The sequence below is a fragment of the Bidens hawaiensis genome, unplaced genomic scaffold (genome assembly GCF_021521415.1).
Source record: "Bidens hawaiensis isolate Kalapana, Puna unplaced genomic scaffold, B.hawaiensis_p1.1 tig00022584_1, whole genome shotgun sequence".
NCBI lineage: Eukaryota > Viridiplantae > Streptophyta > Magnoliopsida > Asterales > Asteraceae > Bidens > Bidens hawaiensis.
In genome coordinates, this window is record NW_027493525.1 from 249,593 (window position 1) to 273,432 (window position 23,840).

Below are 23,840 nucleotides of genomic sequence, written 5' to 3' on the forward strand. Positions count from 1 at the left end.
ATCCAAATACATACAAGAGGATTGCAACATTGGCTAGTATAAGAAGATTCAATCCAGATGTAGTCTATGAAGATTTACCATGGCTGATGGTTGATGATATTCAAATTCCTCATTTACATGAGATCTTGGCAGAGGAGGTACAAGAAGAGGAAGATGAGGATGATGATGACGATGATGGAAATGATGGTAATAATGGTGATGATGGAGATAATGATGGAAATGATGGGAATGATGATGGGAGATATGACTTTGATGCTGAAAATGATGATGGTATGGCAGAATAGGGAGATGCAAATTTTGATGATTATGTACAACATCAGGGGGAGTTTCCAATTACACTAACCACACCCCTTGACACACCACCACCAACCCTAACCGAATCTCCACCAACAGTCCTAATCCAAGACTCACAGATAAACTTAAACCAAACTCCACCACAAACTACTCAATCTCCACCCACTCACATACCCATCCTAACCCAGACTCAAACCCAACCCCAGACACAAACTTCAAATCCTTTACCAGAACCATTTAACATCTCACATTCCACTACACCTCACCAACATTTACAAAAGAAATGTTGACTTGATTATTGAAGAAGTAAAATTAAGAAATGAGAATGAGGAGTTGAAAACGGAGAATGTGGAACTCAAGGCACAGTTGGCCCAAGCAAATCACGAATTCAAACCCTGGAGCAGGAGGTTGAGAAGACCTCAGCTGCCCCAAAATAGGGGGAGAATATAAATGAACCAACTGATGTTGCAGTTACTGATGATATTGTCATAGTAGATGCTGGTGTGATGTCAAACAATGATGGTTTGACTTGTTTGTTAAATTCTTATGATGATGATGAGGACAGTAGTGAAAGAAGGATAACTGATGATGAATATGAGGCTGATGAGTCTGAAGGAGATGAGCAGAACTATAATGTCAATAATGAAGTGTTAAATGCTGTAAACAGAGATGATGATGAGGTTAGAGGAGAAAAGGAGAAAGAGGATGAAATTGAAAAGATAAACCTTGATGAAAAGTGGCTACCAAGGATGTTGCCACTAATATTCAAACTGATGTGTTGGTAGAAACTGATATGATAAGTTAAGATGCTACAGTTGAGGAACCAGTTGTCACTGAAAATGTTGAAGAAGGTTCCAAGAATGCTGAGCATAATGCTGAGATGGAACAACTGGATAAAGAAATTGATGATTTTGAATCTTTGACTGAAAGTGATAAGCAAAGGAGGATAGCCAAGGGCAAAGCCATTGCTGAAAATTTGAATGAGTCTGAAAAGGAGAATGATGAAGAAGAAGAAGAAGAAGAAGAAGAAGAAGAAGAAGAAGAAATAGATGAAGTTGTTGCTGCTGCTAGAAGATTACAACAGGTCATGAATGAAACATGGGAGAGGGAACACATTGTCCGAACCATAGATCCAACAGAACTGGCAGAGCAGGAGGTTCTCATTGATCAAGCCAATGTTTCTAAAATTGTAGGTGAAGAGGAGGCTGATGATCAAGTTGTGATTGAAACTTTGATCAATTTGAAAAGGACTGAGGAAGTGGATAACTCACTTGCTATGGTTATGAGCAAGTTCAGTCAGCCTCAAAATGAAACAAATTCAAAAGCTGAGCCACAAAAGAACCTGAATATGGTATTGAACATTGAAGAAATTGGTGAGTCTGTTGAATCAATCTTTCAAAAGAAATGGGCTGAGCAAATCAGAGAAGATCCATATCTTGGTGAGTCTGTTGAATCAATCTTTCAAAAGAAATGGGCTGAGCAAATCAGAGAAGATATAAGACATAACCCATCTGATTGGGAATGTACAGATGATGCAAGATATGGGAAGAAGTACACAAGAAAAAGGCTCAGACCTGAAGATTATGAACAAGCTGGTAGAGCTGAATCTATAAATAAAGGGAAATAGGATGATAAGAAAAAATATTATGTTGAGACCCCTGATGAGCAAGCAAGTCCACTAAGGGCTGTTCCTCTACAAATCTTAAGGCCTGAGGAAGTAGTTGAAGGAGTCCCAAATGTTCCAGTTCCTAATGTTCCAACTCCTAGTGAACCCAAGATTGATGCTGTAAATGAAACAACAGAGGAGGAGGAGGAGGAGGAGGAGGAGGAGGAGGAGGAGGAGGAGGAGGAGAAGGAGGAGGAGGAGGATGAATCAGAAAATGATGATCATGTTGATAATCAGGGTAAAGCTGATGAAAATGCTAATGTTGTGTCACAACAAGAAACAATGACTAAAGATCAAAGGGAAAACATTGAGCAGAGTTTGATTGATGCTAAAAAGAAAAATCCTTTGATAATCAAATTGATGAGTCATGGATTCAGATTTGAAGAACTAGCTTCTTTAACTGATGAAGAGTTGTAGAACAAGTTGGACAAAGAGAGTGATACCATTAAAAGATTGATTGAAAAGAAAAATAGAGAAAGTGAAAGATTCAAAGAGTATCTGAGACTGCACAACTATTCTGAGAAAGATTTAAGCTACTTCAAGTTTGATCAACTTCGTGATGTCTATTATAAAACCAAAGATGCTGAGAAAGTAAATGAATTTGAGTGAGTTAAGCTGAAAAATGCCAATGAAAAGGAAAGAATTGAGAACATCTATAACAAATATGGAGGAAAATGCAGATTCTTGATTAACATGTAAGAACTCCTTATGTTGTAGACTCAATGACAAAAGAGATGGTAGAAAAGGAATTTAATTATTTGACAAAGAAAATTCAGAATGAAGAAAGGGAAGAAAAGAAGAGAATGGAAAAGAAGAACAAGGACAGTATAAAATTCAAAGATTATCTGAGAAAACACAACTTCTCTGAAAAAGACTTGTCCCATTTCAAATTTGATGATCTTGAAAAGTTGTACAACACAACAAGAGAGATGTTCAAAGAAAAGAAAAGGAACGAATTGCAAGGGATGCTGAACTGGCTGAAAAGCTTGATAAATTGAGAAAGAAGTTTGATGGAAGATGTGGATACTTACTGGATAAGGGTGTGTCACCAGAGTTGGTGAGTAGCCTTTCCAAAACTGCTGTTGACTCTTATTATAACAAACTGCAAAGGAAATATAAGCAAGAGAGAGTTCAACCTGAGTCATCTAAAAGGCAGTAAAGGGAAGAACAGCCTGAGCCTCCCAAAAAGAAAAGAAAATTAATGACTTTGAGGAAGAAACAAGAGGCTGAGAATGAATCAAAGAAGGCTGAAATGGATGAAACACCAGTCCCAATGGAAGTAAAACCTGAATCATAAGATGAACCTATTGTTCCTTGGGAAAATGCAGAAATGATTCAGATTCTAAGGTGAATAATGGTAAATCAAAAGGGGATGGAGGAGAATGCCTTTGATGCATTGGATAAGCATGAATTGAAAGAGCTGTTTTACTTGAAAAAGGCTGAATGGGAGAAAGTCCTGTTGGAGGGAGAAAACCCCAGAAGTTTTGTTGATGGGAGATATGTGCTTGCGGAACTAATGAATAATCCCAGGGTAGTTAATATGATTATAAGACTTGTCAAAGATGCAGGTGAAAACTTTGAAGATCTTATCAACTATCCAACTGAGCTATAATTGAATCAATGTATATGAGAGCTTTTGCTATATCTAGGCCTAGCAAACCTATGAAATCTATCCCAGCCAGGCCCTCTGAATCAAGACAACGTCAATCTGCAAACAGTGGAGAGTCAAGTAGAGCCGGATCCCAAAGAGAAGCAAGACCACAATCCAATGTGGATTTTCCTAGAACTCTATACTTTGACTCAGTCTCTCAGTCTTTGAAAGTAATTATGCTGAGTAGACAACTGAGAGACATTATCTTTAGAGAGGACTTTGCTGACTATTCAAGGGTGCAGTTGGAGAAGATGGTTACACTAAATTTATATGATTATCATGATAGGAACAAGTTGGCAGGGAGACAGCAAAATGAACCCTCAAAGTATTTGAGAAGTGAAGCTGACAAGGTGTAAGGCCCCGTTACCGGTAACCCTACTTTCGTGTTGGATTTACTCATAAACACAGTTCTAAATATCAGAGTTAATTAAAACATTTACGCGGAAAATAAAACTTTCATAAAACTTTACATAATTCATAACTTGTCTCAAAACATTCATTGTCTTTCACATTAAAGCATTAAAATTAACACATCATAGGTCTTCAGATGCCAGATTCTTGTTCAGTGCCACGTGTCTCCTCAAGCGAGCTGCCTCATCCTACTCACCTGCGTGCATACTAAAAGTCAGCTACGCTGAGTGAGTTCTAGATAATCACATAATCATACCATTCACATAACATTATATTCTTTCATTCATACTTTTATACTTTCATACCTTCTTACATTCATACTTTCTTACTTTCATACTTTCTTGCTTTCTTTTGTATTAACTTACTTTCATATCTTATGTTATAAAGAGCATTACGCCCTACATTCCTCGAGTATTATTAGGGCTCGGTACCCTCTTTCCTCGAGTATTATTAGGGCTCGGTACCCTCTTTCCTCGAGTATTATTAGGGCTCGGTACCCTCTTTCCTCGAGTATTATTAGGGCTCGGTACCCTCTTTCCTCGAGTATTATTAGGGCTCGGTACCCTTCTTCCTCGAATATTAGTAGGGTTCGGTTCCCTAGTTCTCGAATATTAGTAGGGTTCGATTCCCTCTTCGTTACCATACAACCATACATCATACCTCGAGTATTATTAGGGCTCGGTACCCTTTTCGTAACCATACAACCATACATTATCATCTCTTTCTTCTATTATTTCTATCATGTTCATACACATAAACATACATAACATACTTTCCTTATACATAGCGTTACAACCTGACAGTACGTGCAATATCCGAAGATCGTTCACGTACCATCAAGCAATCATTCATACATTTCACATTATCCACATAAGGCATACACTTATCTCTTAGGATAAGTGTATTAACAAACGTGTTGAGTATGCACACAGCCCCGAAAACATAACACATAAATGGGGCTAGAAACTCACCTGAACACGGTTACGTTCTCCGTTGATCGTAATCCCTTTCTTCAGTTGTGCACGGCTGACTGTTTAACAAGTATACATATCATTTAACTATCACTACTTATAACATCTTTCTAGTCTTAATTACTACCCACAACGAACGGGGGTCCGGGGGCAGCGCCCCTGGCAGCGGGGTCTAGGGGCGGCAGCCCCTAGCAGGGTCCAAGGGGCAGAGCCCCTGGCTGGGGTTAAGCTGCCAGGTCAGCTTGGAAAAATTTTATTTCCATTAACTGTCTTAACACATTTTCCATTAGGTTTTTAATTTATTTTCTAAACGAACTTCACTTTAGGCGAAGTTAAACCTCGGGCGAACTTGGCTTCAGGCGAAGTTAAACCTTAGGCGAACTTGGCTTCAGGCGAAGTTAAACCTTAGGCGAACTTGGCTTCAGGCGAAGTTATCCCTAGGCGAACTTGGCTTCAGGCGAAGTTATCCTTAGGCGAACTTGGCTTCAGGCGAAGTTATCCTTAGGCGAACTTGGCCGTAGGCGAAGTTATCCTTAGGCGAAGTTACGCTTGAAGGCGAAGTTACGCTTGAAGGCGAAGTTCATCAGGCGAACTTAATCTTGCAGGCGAAGTTATCGCGCTGCAGATCTGTTTGCCCATAAATCCTTCGTTTCTTAGCCAAATAACTCGATTTTGGTACCCACGGAATCGTATGATCGGCGCCTACAAATCCCAACCATCAAATCGGCCTAAAATCGACGTTTTAGGGGTCCGATTTGGGCAGTTTGGGTTTCGGGTCCGGTTAACCCATCCAATCCTAACCATTTTCAGTAATATTAGCTTTGTTGGATTTGTTCTTACCTTACCAACTCAGATCTATCAACAAAATCTCGGGTCTCGGCTTCGAATCTTGATCGGTTAGAATGTGTGTGTTTTGAGTGTGTGAAGAAATAGATGTAAATGAAGATATTTTTGGGTTTAGGGGATATTTATATCCCTTAAATCCCATTCTCATTTAACCCATCTCAATTAATCCAAGTCCCTGATCCGCTCCTACCCGATATTAATAATTAAAAACGCGAAATCACTAACATAACTTTCTTTATTCAACATTATAAATTTTAGGATGTTACACAAGGGGTTCCCATTTTTTAAGGAAAAGAAAAGGTGGAAGCTGACAAAGCATGACAGAACCAGAAGAGCAACTAAAATGAAAAATATAAGGAGTGCAGAATTGAATTATCAATTGTCTGTAAGAAACAACAATCCCCTGTCTAACTTGAATACCTGTCTCATCTTGGGAATCATCAAAACTGACAATGATCTGACCTTTCTGCATGATGAAGATCTTAAAGATATAAGAGATATGGATATTCCTGAGAGTCACACTCATTACCAGATCCTTTTTATCTTTCGACAAAGAGCAGGAACAGTGATAATCAATCAAAGACAAGCAGCCTATGATGCAAGAAGAAGATAAAGATATTAGAATAGATTTTGTTGTGTAATGTCTTCGGACAGAATTTTGAATATGTAATTGTTTGACTTTTTTTAATATGTAAAAATTTGATTTTGATTTGATGTGTATTTTGACTTTGTGTAAGTAACTGTAGAAGTGTTATGGGACAGCTGAGGTATTCCAATCTAGGGGGAGATTGTTGAGTCAAAGATTTAACATATGAGAAATATAAGTAAGATTGGAATCTTCAAAACCTCCTCAGAAATTGCTAAGTATGGAATCCGATCACACTTGGATTCCCGGGCAAGGTTTTCTTACCCTAGCAAGGTATTTTGTCCATCGGGCAAGGTTATCTTCTAGAAGTCTTCTTTAATGTTTATCCGAGCTGGGTTCACTATGTCTAGCTGGATTGTTCTTCATAGCCTAGCAGGGCGGAAGGCTCTTTATATAGTATGGATAATTATGAAAGTAAAATAAAGTATGAATAATGTACACACCTTCGGGCACGTGTGCAAGTATGTGAACAGATTTTATGTCGTATGATTAACTAGAACTCACTCAGCGTAGCTGACTGTTAGTGTGCACGCAGGTGAGTAGATTGAGGCAGCTTGCATAAGGGGATACACATGGCATGGACTTGAAGAAGCTGCCATCCCAAGGAAACGTTATGTAATTTTAAAGACAATGTTTTATGTTAAATGATTTGAAAAGATCGTTAAGACAAGAAATATGGTTATGTAATGAAATGGTTTGAATGTTTTTAATATTCCGCGAATGTTTTTATTAACTCTGAAATTTAGAACTGTGTTTATGAGTAAATCCAACGTTAAATTGAGACACTGGTAACGGGGCCTTACAGACAAAGTTGAATCGAGTGGATCGTGGATTATCAAGGTATACAGGTATGCAAATTCTGAACGTCCGAACTCAATATCTTCTATCTCGATAAGTTTTTCTACAGTAAATAATGCCCTCCAAAGCATTGGCATGGCCTGGATTAGCTTATACCAGTCATAATGAAAAAGCTTTGAATGAACTCCGGGAATGGGTAGAAATATCCAATGAGAAAGGGGTATGCCGAAAACAAACCCAAGCTTTAGACCAAAAATTGCTCCTTTTTGAGGAGTCAAAAGGGGGAAACATTGTGCCAGACGGAAAGAAAGGAGCCATATCATCGATTTTCGGATCGGTGAATTTGCAGATCTCAGAAGATGGATTGGTGAGAAGGTTTTGGGAATACAGGTTATCGCAGTCCGATTGCTCGAAAAAAGAGACGGAAATAGTAGACATATTCAAATAAAATCTATGAAAGTGAGAGAGAAAAGAGGATGCCTGATTTTTCCACTAAATTTTGAAAAGAATGGGATGAGAATAGTCACATATATATGCGGAAGGGGTTTTGTGAACACCCGAAGAGCTTCAATCGATTGATCCGTTCATGTTGATCAATCACAGGATCTAGATATATGATATATATGTATATGTATAATAGGCTTAATAATGTTAACGAAGTGTTGAGTGAATAATTAGACAGAGTAACAGCAAGGAAGAAATACTTTTAAAACACTTCAATTAATCTGTAGGCTGAACAACCAATATATAGAAGACGAATGTCATTCGTTATGAATTCTCTAATGAATGGTCTTCATTCGTCTTAATTACATAAGTAACAATAATGGTATAGCGAATGACTCATTTGCTATATCGCATTCGTCAACATTCCATGACGAATGGATACAATACATAACGAATAATTTCCATTTGTTAAACATCCTTAACGAATGGACAGTGATAAATGCGATTGGTCTCATACGTTAAACATCCTCACATTAAAATTATAAGAAATTAAAACGATTACGAAGACTAGGGACGACCAAATCCGTTCACTAACAAACACCCCATCGTCTTGTGCTCTTTGTCTTTACTTTACTTGAATCTCTTAGTCTTCCAATCACTACAACTATGAATTCCTAACACGTGACATACACGAACAATGCGTTGAAATTGCATAGCTCGATCATAATATTCACGTCTTGTAAACAAAATCTTATTCTCGAACAAAACGTTGTTGTCGGTCTCTGATAGATTAATGAGCCACATTGGGTCTATGACTCGTATAAAGTTAGTCTTCAGCCCTTTGCCCAACATGATGACTGTAGCAACTCGGATTCTTCATGTATTATACCCGACCCGCTCTTATGTTCGGGTTATTTTATCAAATAAAATACCGCATTTATCGAGTTATATAATTTTTTATGATATTATTTTTAATTATTTATTTAAAACATATTTACAACTTTCATTCATATACACAATTCACCCTAAACTATAGTTTTACCTCTTTATGTTTCCATCTAATAAGTTTAGGGATCAATATGCAAAATCTGAAAAATAATTATATTAATATATTTTTGTAACCCAGGTCCATACCCTCTTTCCGAACCCGAATCCATTTGGAACCAAACCCGTGACCCATTTTGTTTCTTGTTGCTTAATATTCGTGTTAAAAAAAGAAATTGATTTACCAAATCGTTCTTAAAGCCTAGACGAACTATACTGACAAACTAATTTGGAAACAAAGATCATATCAATACGTAATCATTAATATAATCAAGTCGTCTATATAAAAATTGTGATATGCGATTTTCCATCGATATTATTTCAATTAAACCCTGGTGTGCCTTCATCTTGACTTCGAAAACAATAACCCCAACACTAATTGCGTTATATCAGTTCGTATTGAACTATAATGATCAGTTTTGTGTTGGCAGCGTTAACTCGTTATTCTTCGTCAATTCTTCCTCTGTCGAGTTAATTAACCTGTGTAGCATGTTCGTCCTTAATAATAATCCATTAACCCTAACTTTAATTGAACTAATCTAACTGGATTAATCGATTATGATCCTAGGGTTCTTAGGATTTGGGGGATTTTCTGGCTTTCTGTACTTAATGTTATCTGCTTGCTTTGGTTAACAACTGACACCCCAGCACAGCTGGTCTAGGGTGTATGTGTTAATACATTGAAACGACTAAGGCGCATGTTTTTTTTAATTAATTTGTTTTAAGTTTTAAAAAGATATAAAAATTAATAAGAATTAATATTAGTTATAAAATATACATGATGTTATTGAACTGACATCTTTAAGGCTTATGGTTTTTGTAAATTAATCTCATCTCAAGATTTCTATATTTGCAAGTATATCAATATAGTTATATATATGTAAGGATTGTAAATGTATATTCTATTACTATAAATGTATTTTATATTAAAACTATTTATTTAAATTATGTATTTATAAGTCTAATTGTATGATTTTTATCAAGTATACATACTGGTGGTTCTATAAAAAATAAACACTAATATTAATCTTTGAAATAATAATTATTACAGAAATCCACCGATCAATAAACATTCTAATCCCAAACCTAAATCAAATCACATCGAAATCTTAAATTATTAAATCGATGTATATCTTTTATACTTAATTTATATTGTATTAAATTTAATTAGGAATCCTTGTCTGTGAATCCCGAAGGGGTTTAACGGCTCTCATCCTCACATCCTCACTTTTACTTCGCTCATCTAATCATGTGAGTAATCACTCCCCTTTTTACTTATTTTAAATCCTTTTGGCGACATATGCGTATTTACAGTATTTATCTATTATCTGGTATTCAAAACCGCAACTGTGTTAATCCTTGTGTGTATATTAGTTTATGCCTAACTTTTTATTTGCTTACTTGCTTTATTTGAATACATTTCGGAGTGGCCGGCATCCGACGCATTGACAATGGTTTCACCGACATCTTATTCTTGGTAACCAATGCCCATTCGCATGGCAATGGTTTAGCCCTTTCTTTATGGTTTGGTTGATTGATTATTGTTCCAAAACACGTTGTTCTGTACATGCGAACCGGCCCACGCTAGACCGTCCAAGTTCCATCACGTGAGAGGTAAATCAGCCTCACTCAGCGTCTAGATGGGTGGAAAACCCATGGGATGCCATGGCATGCCAACTGTACATTTGTACAATTCGTTATACTTTCGATATTTTGTTGGAACATTATCATCCGTGGTGATACACGAAATGTTTCAACTACTTATACTTGAGTTCGTGTATTCATTATTTAGTTTGGTCGGTTAAATTGCCATGTAACGCTCATGGGCGGACAAACTCAATTGATTTGATAATCCGTAAAAGTTGGGCCATTAAAATTTCCATGTATTGCTCATGGGAGGCCAACTCACACATTTGGTTTGGTTTTGGTATGCTAATAAGTTGGGGAAACAAAATGCTATTGAAATCTCATGGGAAACTCAACACATCGAAGAACATTCATTATTTGTTTACTCGTTTGTTTACTCGTTTATATTTAAAACAACAATTTATGGTTAGCCTTATTTACTGAACTATATACGAATCAAGATTTACTGGTTTGATCTATTCACTTACTAAAAAAAACATTTTTCCATCCTCGTGATTGGACACAAATCACTCATTCGTCAAGACTCGGCTATTATCGAGGCAATTTAAACAATTTTCACCTCTATTATTGCATAGCGTTTCACCTATTCGTCTTATTATGTTATTATATTAACAAAATATCTAGTAATTTAAATAATATTATTGCACAATTTAATAATCAAAAGGCTTTGTTATACTCATGGTATCATAAACATAAACTATTAAACATATTTCAAGTATTCAACCTCAAAATTTAATTTGTTAAAGCATAACAAACTTTGATAAAACCCATTCACTCATCAAATTAATTCATTGATTTTCAATCAATATTCTAACATATCCTTAAGTTATGAATAAACATCAGCATAACATATTTAAGTTTCGTTTTACACAAATAAATCATATGAAATCTACACAACTATCCAATCTTCTCATTTAATCACATCTTTATTAATCATAGAATGTTTTCTCCACATCAAACAACATCAATCATTTAATTTCTATAACCGCCTCATGGCCACATGTTCAGTCAAGGAGATAGCTCATTTAATCAGGTGAGTAATCACTCCCATTTTTACTTATTTTAAATCCTTTTGGGGACACATGCGTATTTACGGTATTTATCTATTATTTAGTATTTAAAACCGCAACTGTTTAATCCTTGTGTGTATATCAGTTGATGCCTAACTTGCTATTTTCTTACTTGCTTTATTTGAATACATTTCGGAGAGGTTTGACATATTCACATTACTGTATGATCATACGACCGTCGTACTGGCCGGCATCCGATGCATTGACAATGGTTTAACCGACATCTCACTCCTGGTAACCAATGCCCATTCGCATGGCAACGGTTTAGCCATTTATATGGCTTGGTTGATTGTTTATATGCTATGGTTTAACTGTTTATTCTCACAATAATAGTTTGCATCTTTCTTTATTTTTTATATATTAGTACTGTTGTGTCTTAAACTGGTGCTTTACTCACTTGACATGTGTTGTTGACAAAAATATATTTTATATGCATTTGCAGGCTTTCAGCTTGGTTGTTTAGCAAGATGAAGTTCACGTAGAGATGCCCTTTTAGGATACAAACTTAATTGATCATTGTTGTAATTTCTTTATACTTGATGTACTTAACTGTAATTTTTTAATTTAAATAAATTAAATAGATATTGTCATCTATCAATTTCTATGATAGTACTTTGAGAGCTGTGAGCAATCAGCTCACTCCCCGGCATTTCAGCTGTAGGTTGGGGTGTGACAATGACCGCCTCGCGTGTTATGTTGTCGTAGTACTATCGATTGAATGACAGATGAAGATCTTGCGGAAAGGTCTTCACCGGTACACGCTTCATAGTTCTGGGCGGCTTTACTTTAAGACCAAGCTTCCTCCAACCAGATTTAGGATCAATCTCATCAATATATTTCCTGGTTGGCACCTGCGGTTTAAAAAAATTTAAGCATGTGGTTGACCTCAAAGAGCAGATGTTGGTGGAACCATCCAGCTAATTGATTTCCACCATGGTTGATGAAAGGCCGATTGACGAGCGTCCGCACGTCCCACCTCGGCAGTGAGAGAACGTCAGTAATATATTGAAAATACTGGATGTCGTTCTCCCACTTAATGATACAAACCCTTAACTCTTAATCGTATAACCAAGAAACGATGTCACCTTTGACTGTTTGCACTCCTTTGAATGTAGTCTTCTTATTTGCTTTGGCACGTGCACTGACATCCAGCTTGTGTTCTTGATCAACGTATCGATAGGCTTCAATAATCTTCGAAGTCAGGGACTTGTTGTGATCTCCAGACCAACCCTTAGCATCAGGATCCAACGAGCTTGATCCCTTTGCTGATACTTTCTCTTCCTCTTCGTTGTCTTCTCAAGATGATCCTTGGCAGATTTAACATGTTCTTCTATAAATGATGGAATACCCTGATCAACATTTGATCGTGCATACAAATCAGGGTACTCCTCTGCCGTCACATCTTCGATCTCGATCTCCTTGTCTTCATAAATAAACGACGTATTCCCGTGGGTAATACTCGTGTCAATCAAGTCTTTTTCATCATTCAAAACCTCCACATCTTCCTCAGCTTCCAACACATCCATCTCTTCATCGTTCAACTCCAACAATAACGATATTTGATCACGAGATAAGGCATGATCAAAAAATTCACCTTCCTCGATCTCGTCAATGTAGGAATTTCTCATCACCACACCAACCATATAATCCATAAATAACATGATGTTGGCTTTGATCGACTCGATGGTCTTAACATTAATCGTATCTTGATAAACGACTATCTGTCGATCATTGCCATCACCACCACCGCTACTAGTACCTGCAGTTGATGAGCCGTGAGTTTGTTTCGGCTCACTTCCACTAGCACCGGCAACATCAGGATCCATATCTTCATCATCATTCTTCAATTTCTTTAACGCGTCGTCTTTGCAAGTAGTTGAAGAATAAGGTCCTCTTGCTTCATCATTTTCACCCCCTATTCTGCAACAATCTCACGCAACTCCTTTGTTTCCTTCTGACAGTATGAGACATAACCCGTCAGACGACGTTGATTCGTCATCATTTGTTCTTGTATTTTACGATCAGCCGCCATTTGATTCTCGTATAATTGAATCAAAAATCAGAAGCATATCCATCTGCTGTGTAGGTGGAAAAGCATGAAATGAAGCAGGTACAGGTTGCATTGGACATTGTAGACGGCTAATTCTCATAAATGATAAAGCCGAAGGTTATGTTGGCATCATTGTAGGAGTAGGAGAAATCACCGTTGATGTTGCAGGAGGCGTTGGCATAGGAGATAAAATAGATTAAAGAATTGAGGAAAGCCTTGGATCGGATGAAACCGTCGTCATCAGAGTAAGTGTCGGGGTGCTAACAATAAGCGACACCACCGGCCGTTGTTGCATAGATGACCTAGACACATGTGGACCAATCTCCACTCCCGAACCATGCCTAACACGACGCTTGGGCGGTTGATCTTGCAGTTTTTCCTTGCCATTACGTTTTCTTTGAGCATCATATGAGCTGGCTGCCTCAACATCGAAATTCGATATGCTTCGTCTTAGTGTGGTGCATGGGGTTCTTGATGATACTAATAGCAGCTGAGTTATCAATAAATATGGGAGTAGTAAGAAATTTCAAACCGTAATCCAGCAAGTGTTGCTGGATCCAAAGAACATGTGAACAGCAACTCGAGGCTGCCACAAACTCTGCTTCTGCGGTTGAAGTAGAAACCGTTGTCTGCTTCTTACACTGCCATGAAACAAGCTGGCTTCCTAGAAATTGACAACCCGTTGTTGTTGACTTGAAATTTATCTTGCATCCTCCATAGTCCAAATCGGAAAACGCCGTGAGTTCAAAGCTATCATCCTTGGAATACCATAACCCGGTGTCAGGATAACCCCTTAAATAGTGAAGTATACGTTTAACCGCTACCAGATGAGTCACTCGGGGACTCGATTGATACCTAGCACATAAACAAATAGCAAACATGATATCAGGACGAGAAGCATTTAAATACGTTAAAGAACCAATCATTGCTCGGTAAAGGTTTGGATCTATGGTACCCTCCAGATCATCCGGTGATAGATTGTGGCCCAAGGGAAGAGGCGACTAAGGGATTTTCTGGGAGTTATCTTGAAACGGTTCAAGACATCGTTCACATATTTCGTCTAATAATTAAAAATTCCAGTATCAGACTGATGAACCTGCAACCCTAAGAAGAAATTCATCTCCCCCATCGAGCTCATTTCAAATTTCGTCTGCATAGACTTCTTAAAGTCCCACAGCTTGTTGTTCGTAGAGCCAAATATGATGCCGTCGACATATATATGGACAAGGAGCAAATCATCACCAACTGTCTTACAAAAGTGAGTACAGTCCACAGTTCCTCGTTTGAAGCCATTATCAGTCAGATGGTCAGCAAGTGTGTCGTACCAAGCTCTCGGGGCTTGGTGTAAACCATAAAGAGCCTTATTCAATCGGTAAACACGGTCTGGATAATCTAATTCTTCAAAACCAGGAGGATGCAACACAAACACCTTTTCATGAAGTTCCCCATTGAGAAACGCACTCATGACGTCCATTTGATAAGTTTTAAGATTCTTGAAAGCCGCATATGCCAAAAATATTCTTATAGCCTCTAATCGAGCAACTGGAGCATATACTTCTGTGTAGTCTACGCCATCTTCCTGATTAAACCCTTGCACAACCAAACGTACTTTATTTCTGAAGATGACCCCACGATCATCCTTCTTACATTTAAATACCCATTTGGTCGGAATTGGTTTCTTATATCTATCAGGCATGTCAATGAGATCCCAAACACCTAGACGATTAAACTGTTGCAGTTCCTCTTGCATGGCTTCTACCCACGAAGAATCTTCAAGCGCCATACGAAAACTTTTCGGTTCCATTTGAGACAGAAAGCAAGTGTATTTAGCGAGATTCATGATTCCCGAAGAATGCATATCGACATATGCACACAATACATTAACATCACTGTTATCAGCAATCTGATGGCGTATTTGCACACCAACATTCAGATCACCAATGATGTTGTCCTTAGGATGACACGTGTGAATTCGAAGAGTCGGATTCTCAAGCACAACTACATTATCATTTAAATTAGTAAGGTTTTCTTCAGCATCATGAGACGATTCACTAATCTCATGAGTTTCAGGAAATGGAGCTGAAGAAGAGTCAACAAAATGACTATCATCGGATGAAATAGAAATAACATCAGACGTATCAGGAAGATCATCTTGTGTAGCATTCTCATAATTAGAAACTGAAGCCCTTGGAGTGGTAAACAATTGATCTTCTAAATAAACATGCACCAAGTCTTCATCAGGTTGATCAAGGGGAGTGAAAGAATGAAATAAACTCTCATAATCAAACATCCAATCAGGACCCTTGCCAGCAGGAGGAGTTGTGTATTTTTGACAATCAACATGGTACCACTCTTCAACACAACCTGAAGTAAAGTTGAATACCCGTTTCTAAGGTGATGCATAACCCAAGAAATAACCTTTAATAGTCTTTTCTTCGAATTTTCCCACATCTCTTTTCAACATAGTGCAAGGACACTCGAACGGTTCAAAAAAATTTAAATTAGGGTTTCGATTGTTTAGAAGCTCATAACTTGTCTTTTATAACTTCTTCACAGTGAGAAGACGATTAAGCGTGTAGCAAGCAGTATTCACCGCCTCATTCCAAAATTGGACAGGATGCTTTGAATCTGCTAACATTGGTCTTGCAGCTACAATCAGTGTTTGGTTCTTACGTTCAACAACACCATTCTGTTGAGGTACATATGGAGCACTATATTCTCGATGAATTACTTTTTGGATACAAAAGAAATCCAATAAAGTATTTTGAAATCTGTACCATTATCACTCTAAATATGTCTCACCTTGTGTTTATACAGTGATTTGATTTTGTGATAAGATTTTGCACAAGAACAGGTGTCTGATCTTTAGAACTCATAAATAACGCCCACGAGTATCTTGAGTTGTCATCAATGACAACTAAACAGTAACAATCTCCAGGAATACTCACACGATTCACAAGACCAATTCATATGAAGTTGTTCCAAAGGAGTATGAATGGAATTAATTAACTTAGACGGGTGTGACTTCTTTTTCTGTTTTCCCTTTTTGCATGCAACACAGTGATCGGTCAGTTTGAAGTGTTTCAGGGAAACCCCTTCCACCAAATCATGTGCCATCAGATAATTCATCTTTCTGACATTAATGTGACCCATACGCCTATGTCACATAATCGAGTCTTTCTCATTTACTTTTGAGATAAAATACGTTTCAACAGAGGTAGATACCTTAGTCCTCATATTCAGTACATAAATATCATTTGACCAAGGAAACTGCATAACTACCATGTCTTCTGGAATGACATATCCTGGTTTGAGTATTATCCACTCCTTGTAAGTAAATATTATGGTATATTTCTTATCACAAATTTGAGACACGCTCAACAGATTGGGATCCACTTTATTAAAATAGTTAACTTTCTCAAATGTAATATGACCATTTGACACATCGCCTTATTTTGTAATCATTCCCCCAGAATTACCCGCAAAAGCCACATAACCCCCTTGAATATTCTTGACATTGGTTAGTAGGTTGATTTTGCTAGTAATATGACAAGAGTATCCACTAATTTCACTTGCAGAGTTAATTTTGATCGAATCCAAATGCGGTTTAGCTGCTTGTGAATAAGTCACATGCCTTTTCGACTTTCATCTCAAGTATGCAGCTTGAACTACATTTGTGTTCACATTTTTACAAATTGGTTCAGTATGAACAAATTTGTGTTTTAAATTAACTTTGTTTTCGTTAACATGAATCACTTTATGTGGATTCACATTTGAAAACATGATGCGAGTCTCATCATCACAAGACATGGGTCTTTTCAGAATTTCTTTAATCAAAGGAACGGGTTTGGATTGTTCCCTGATAAATGGATGAAGATTCTGTGATTTCTTCGCTTCACAGTTTCTTACATCATGACCACGTTCACCACATAAAAAGCATGTTCTCATATCAAAGAACGTACGTTGTGGTTTGACAGAAACTGGTGTAACCGAAGAATGATGAGAAACTCCAAGAACATGCACTTTGTTCAAGTCATCAAACATAACAGATTTCTTTTTCATATAAAAATAAAGGGTTGAACAATTAGAAAAACTCTGTAACGTATCAGTTCCAGTTGAATTAACAAATTGAACTTTCTTAACATATTTTAACAATTATTTTGCTTTAACCAATGGATCTGTTGTGTTTGATACCTTAGATTGAGCAAATGCATGCTTTTTTTTTGGGTAAAGGGTTCTACCCGGTTAAATTCATTCCACACAACCAATAAAGAACAAGTAATATGACAAAGTGCCATATTAGTTCTCAAGTATGACATGCCATACAAGAGTAAACAAAACCAAAACCACCAAACAATGGTAAACATTGCTAAAGCCTACACAAGAACCAAAGAAACAAACATAACAAAAACAAATCAACCATTATCATCAATTTGGTGTGAAACTCCTCTCGGAAGGTGCCAATCTTCGAGAACCCGATTGACCCGTTCAGAATTCTTGAACTTTAGAGTCATTAGCTTTAGGCGAGTACCCTTAATGATTTCATCAGCAACAATCTTTGGAGTCTTCAAAGAGTTCCTGAAAAGCCGGTTATTTCGTTCCTTCCAAATTACGTAAACCGAAGCCCCAAGTAACAGCCGATTAATAACATTATCAATAGAGTTGGACAAACCAAATTGAGACACATATTGCAGAATATTCGCCCAACCATTCATGCACCCCTGAAACTTACCTTTCATTTTGACAATACTCCAAACCTCAGAAGAGAACTTACACTCAAAGAAGAGATGATTACGAGAATCCGGCTCTCCATTACATAAAAGGCAGCAATACAGGTTATGATTTGGATACCCACCAATATTCCACCCCATTATACGATTATGCGTGCTCAATCTATCATGAAGCATAATCCACAACATAAAGGAGTGTTTTGGAACACATTGAGAGAACCAAACAACATGCATCCAAGAAACCTTATGAGCCGGTATTCGAAGAAGTTGCCATATTCCTGAAGCCGAGAACTTCATTGAAGTTCCATTCTCATCCATTACCACGATCTTGTCCCTCATTTCCGGATAAATACTCACCCCCTTTAAGTTCGAAAGAATTGGGAAACTCGAAATCCAATCAGGCGGCCATACCCAGTTATTATGAAGAACAACATCACTGACACAGGTTTTTAAAGTCAAACCAGCCCCATGTATTGCTCTCGGGTTAATATAATCACTTAAAGGACATAAATCATCCCATTTATCATACCAAAGTGAAGTAGATCTCCCATTACCGATTTCATGCCATATAAAATGTCTAATACGGGGACGAAACTGAAGAATCTTCCTCCACCCCCAAGTACAAGAGTTAGGAATCTGCAAGCTCCAGAAATTTCGCCGCTTCATTTTATACTCATGCATCCATTTAACCCACAACGACTTACGATCATTGATTAAACTCCAAATATGATAAACCATAAGAGAGTTATTGACATCCCGGATACGCCGGATACCCAAACCACCTTCACTTTTCGGCTGACAAACAATATCCCAAGAAACTTTATGCTTTCCCTTTTTGTGTCCAAAGTCCCAAAGGAAATTTTTAATCCGTTTTTCAAGATCAGCAATAAGTCTAGAAGGAAGTGAGAAAACAGCAGACCAGTAAATATATAAGGACGACAGAACAGACCTGACCAGCTGAAGTTTACCCGCAAAAGATAAAGTTTTATTCTTCCAATCTCCAATCCGATTATCCGTACGATCCAGCAACCTCTTACAATCACGGTAATTTAGCCTCGTAGAAATAAGAGGAACTCCCAAGTATTTAACCGGGAGTCTACCTTCAACGAAGGGCATAATATTCAAAATCCCACTTTTAACGCGATCCGAAACATTACAGAAAAACGCGGTACTTTTCGGTACACTATGAGTAAGCCCGGACATATCTTTGAAATCATTGAGAGCCCCCATAATAGTTTTAGCAGAATCCACATCGCCTCGAGCAAACAGGAACAAATCATCCGCAAAGCAAATATTGATAATATTTAATTTTTCACAATGACGATGAAAACGAAACGAGCGTTCAATACGAACCTTTCGATGCAGAATCAACGTGAGAACTTGCATAACCAACGTGAAAATATAAGGAGACATCGGATCACCCTGTCTTAGACCTCTTTTACCACTAAAGAACCCGTGTAAGTTCCCATTTATGGATATCGAAAAAGAAGAAGTGGTTTTGCATTCCATTATCCAATGAATCATCCTATCGTGGAAACTATATCCATATAGAATATCACGAATGAAGTCCCAACTGACCGTATCGTAAGCTTTCTAAATATCAACTTTAAAAGCACATCTCGGCGGACCGTTATTAGTGTGATAATTATGCATTAATTCTTGGGTCAAAAGGATGTTATCAGAAATTCTACGCCCAGGAACAAACGCAGACTGATTGATATCAATTAACGACTCCAAACCCTTCATCATACGAACCGAGCAAATGCATGCTCAAGATCTTGTATTTTCAAAGTCTCATTGTTAAAGACACTCTCGATCAATTCTGGTTTGCTCAAACTAAGTGGAATGTCTTTCTCAGTGAACACCTTGCAAAGACTTTTTAAGTTAGACACACGACCAGTGTTTTTATTAGAAGGAACTGGGTTTATGAAGTGCATTAAATCAGCATCAGAATTTTTTGGTTTTTCTGATTTCTTAGCCTTAACCTTAGATGTCTTGGATTCTTTTATTTTAGATGTATTTGAATCATACACAGCTTTTCCAAATTCATGAGGTTCACACACAATGTGATTTAATCGTGGGATATATGACTCCTTATGTACAATTTCTGATTCAACTACATCATCAATAATGACTTTCACAACAAACACTTTGTTACTTTGAATATGTGGTTCGTGAGTTGAAGAATTTTCTATGTCATTTTGTTTTGATTTCTCCACATGAACGACTGGTTCAATAACAACCTCTTCCTTTTCAGCAAATGGATTTTGGGAATAGTCATCATGAAATGGTGGAGGAATCTCAACAAAACCTAAACCATTTTTATAACCCTTTTGTTTACCAGATACTTCAGTAATTTCATTTAACAGAAAGGATGAATTTCTAAAGTTGCCTAACTTGCTTTTCAACTCAAAAATCTCATTTTCAAGCTCGGTTATGTTAGATCTTTGTTTGAGAATCAAAACTTTGTTTTTAGTCGGATTGGGTTTGCTATCCAAAAGGGGGTTGCGGCGCAGCTTGTTGCTCGCTTACCTGCCACGTCATTGTAAATCGTTTGGATGTTTCTATGAAATATTTCTAAAGAAAAAAAAAATATCATGATTACTTAGAGACAATCCCTCAATCTTATCCTTAGATTCCTTTTGCGTTTCTAATGATTATATATGTATCATTGATTGAAGCAAGTTATTTAAGCACTAAATCATTATGAACATTAATTAAATCAATTTTTGACTTGAATGTGTCACAATTAGAACTAGACACATTTACTGATAATTAAACAGAATCAGGTGATGAACTAACCTCATCAATTTTTGCCATGCAAGCAAAGATTGTTGAGTTCATTTTGCAAGAAAGATCGGAATCTGATTCAGTGTCAACTTTGCTTTCAGATGTCAATCCCACTCCACTTGCTTCTTGAAAATTTTCAGTGTGCGTAAAGCTTGACCTCCATTCCCCAGCAGTCGTTGATTCCAATCTATCCCGTCAGCTGTGAGTAAAGCTTGTGATTCCGCAGTCTTTGAAGAATCTCTCCCAGAAGGTTTATCTTTCACCTAAGTAAAAGTCTTTCATGAACTTCTGTCTTGAGAACGAGGACCATTGTATTCCTTCTTTGGCTTATCACATTCTTTAAAAAAATGTCCAAACTCTTGGCAATTATAACATTTGACTTTCAGTTTGTCAAAACCAACCCATTTGTTCAAAGATGGTAAATCTTTTCCAGTTTGTAGCATGAACTTCTTCACTTTCGTATTATCATATCCATATTTCACTTGATATCCATTAACTCTAAATCATCAGGATCAATCTGATCGTAATCTTCATTAGCTAATTCACTAGTAGCAATCTTGCTACCCATCAAGTTTTCATAAGATGTCATAAATGCACAAAGAAAAGCAAAATTTTGTTTAGCTTTTTTCCTGTTTACATTCGGTGGAGTAGTGAAAACATTTGAATTTGATCCACTCAAGGTTGCAAAAGTTGCTAGGCGGACCCTAGGCGGCCGACTGGGGAGTTGGGAGTACTCGGCCTTAGTCAGTGAGTACTCGGCCTTAGTCGGAGAGTACTCGGGGATGGCTCACCGAGAACTCGGCCTAGGCGGGGATTACTCGGGGATTACTCATTGAGTACTCGGCGCCTAGGCGCGATTTTTACAACCATCATCCACTAGAGATGTCATTAAACCTAGAAGCCATGAATCATACATTTAGATCACTAAAGGAAGATGATCTCTCTTGTGCCGTTTGATAAGAAATGAATTAATTGGAGCAGCAGTACTACTCAAGGCGAGCATCCTCCATATAATATCGGGTCTTGAGTTTATTTTAATGACTTTTGACATTTTAAATCATACTCTCTATCTTTAATCTTTTGCATAAATTCCATTGCAGTAAGATCTTCATTCTTAAAGAAACTATTTTTTTAAGCACCATGAGAAACGTTGAGTAAGAACTTGGAAGAGCATTTTTCAGAGTGTCAATTTTATCAACCTCACTTGGTTCCATTTTTAACTTATTCATCTCAGATGTAAGATGATTGAGTCTTGTGAGCATTTCTTCCATAGTATCTCCTTTAAACAAGTTAAAATTTCGAAACTGAAACTTTAACATCACCTTTTTACTTTCTTCAGTATTACCCTTACTTCTCATTTTAATATGTTAAAACAATTATGCAAAAATTTTAATACTTCCCACTTGACGGAAAATATTGTCAGGTAATGCCATTGTTAAAGTGGAATGTGCCTTTGTTTCAATTTGAGAGTATTGAGAAAAAGCCTTTGGTGTAAACCCAGTAGTTGCACTACCAACCATAGGCACAGTGTATACATCATCAAGACATCGTGAACAATCAGGGTGTATGGACCCTAAATGTGCTCTGAAACGTGGTTCCCATTTAGCAAAATCGCTAAATTTCATTAAACGATGACATTTTGAATGAGATCCGATCTCAGCATCAAGATGTAACATTTGCTGCATCAACACGTTCTTAGACGCCAATGCATAATAATCAGCCATATCAAACAAATAAAAGCTTAATCTTAACAATGTCCAAACTTAAAGGGTTAAAAATGAAAAATCAGTAACGAATGAGAGGACGAATGAATCTGGTTGAAAATCGTAACGAGTGGTGAACAGTAATAAATGGATATGTGAATCTGATTAACGAATAAAGGTAATGAATGAAGGTCACGAATGCTTTTTAGTTTTCACAAATGAGGATAACGAATATCTATTGATGTGCGAAACGGTCTATTAAAAACCTAACCTAATCTAGACACTCTAGTTTTAAATTTATAAATCTAGACTATGCTAATGCTAGACCACTAGACAGGCAAGTGTACCTATCAACTGTAGTAAAGCCTAATGAAGTCCGGATATCGAACCCAAATGACACTAGCGACACCTAAACTAGACTCTGACTAATAACTTAAATAGATAGATTTAAATGATTTTTGTATTTTTTTTATTATTAAATATAAACTATATAATACTTTAATTAAAACTGACACGAGACACGAACAAATAAGGATAAAACTCAAATAGGGAAAACAACTACCTAGGTAAGGAATCCTACTAGTCAACTCGTAAACTTTCGGAATTTGATTTATGATTGGTACCGTATTCTAAAAATATGACACATAAGGAATAACTAAAGTAAGCTAGATCACCTCCCGGTCTCACCAACAATACCTAAGAACCCTAAATATCATGTAAAGCTCAACGGTTTAATGGTTCGGATCACCTCCCGGTCTCACCTAACCTAACTATGCTAAGGTACCCAAAGATTAAATTACCTCCCGGTCACTCTAATCACAAAACACCCTAAGGCGTAAAGAGGGATTTTATATTAAATTCGGTTATAACTCGGATCTGTAAAAATCTAAGGGAATCTAGGGTAACTCACTCCTGTACAGTCACTACCCAAACCCGCAAAAACCAAAACAGACGACACTTAATTACCTCTCGGTCTCTCAAGTGACAGAATATAAGGTATCTCTAAACTCTCAATTACCGCTCCTATGGAATACGTTAACAATAAACCATAAACTAGTTGTAAACACACAGTAAACAAC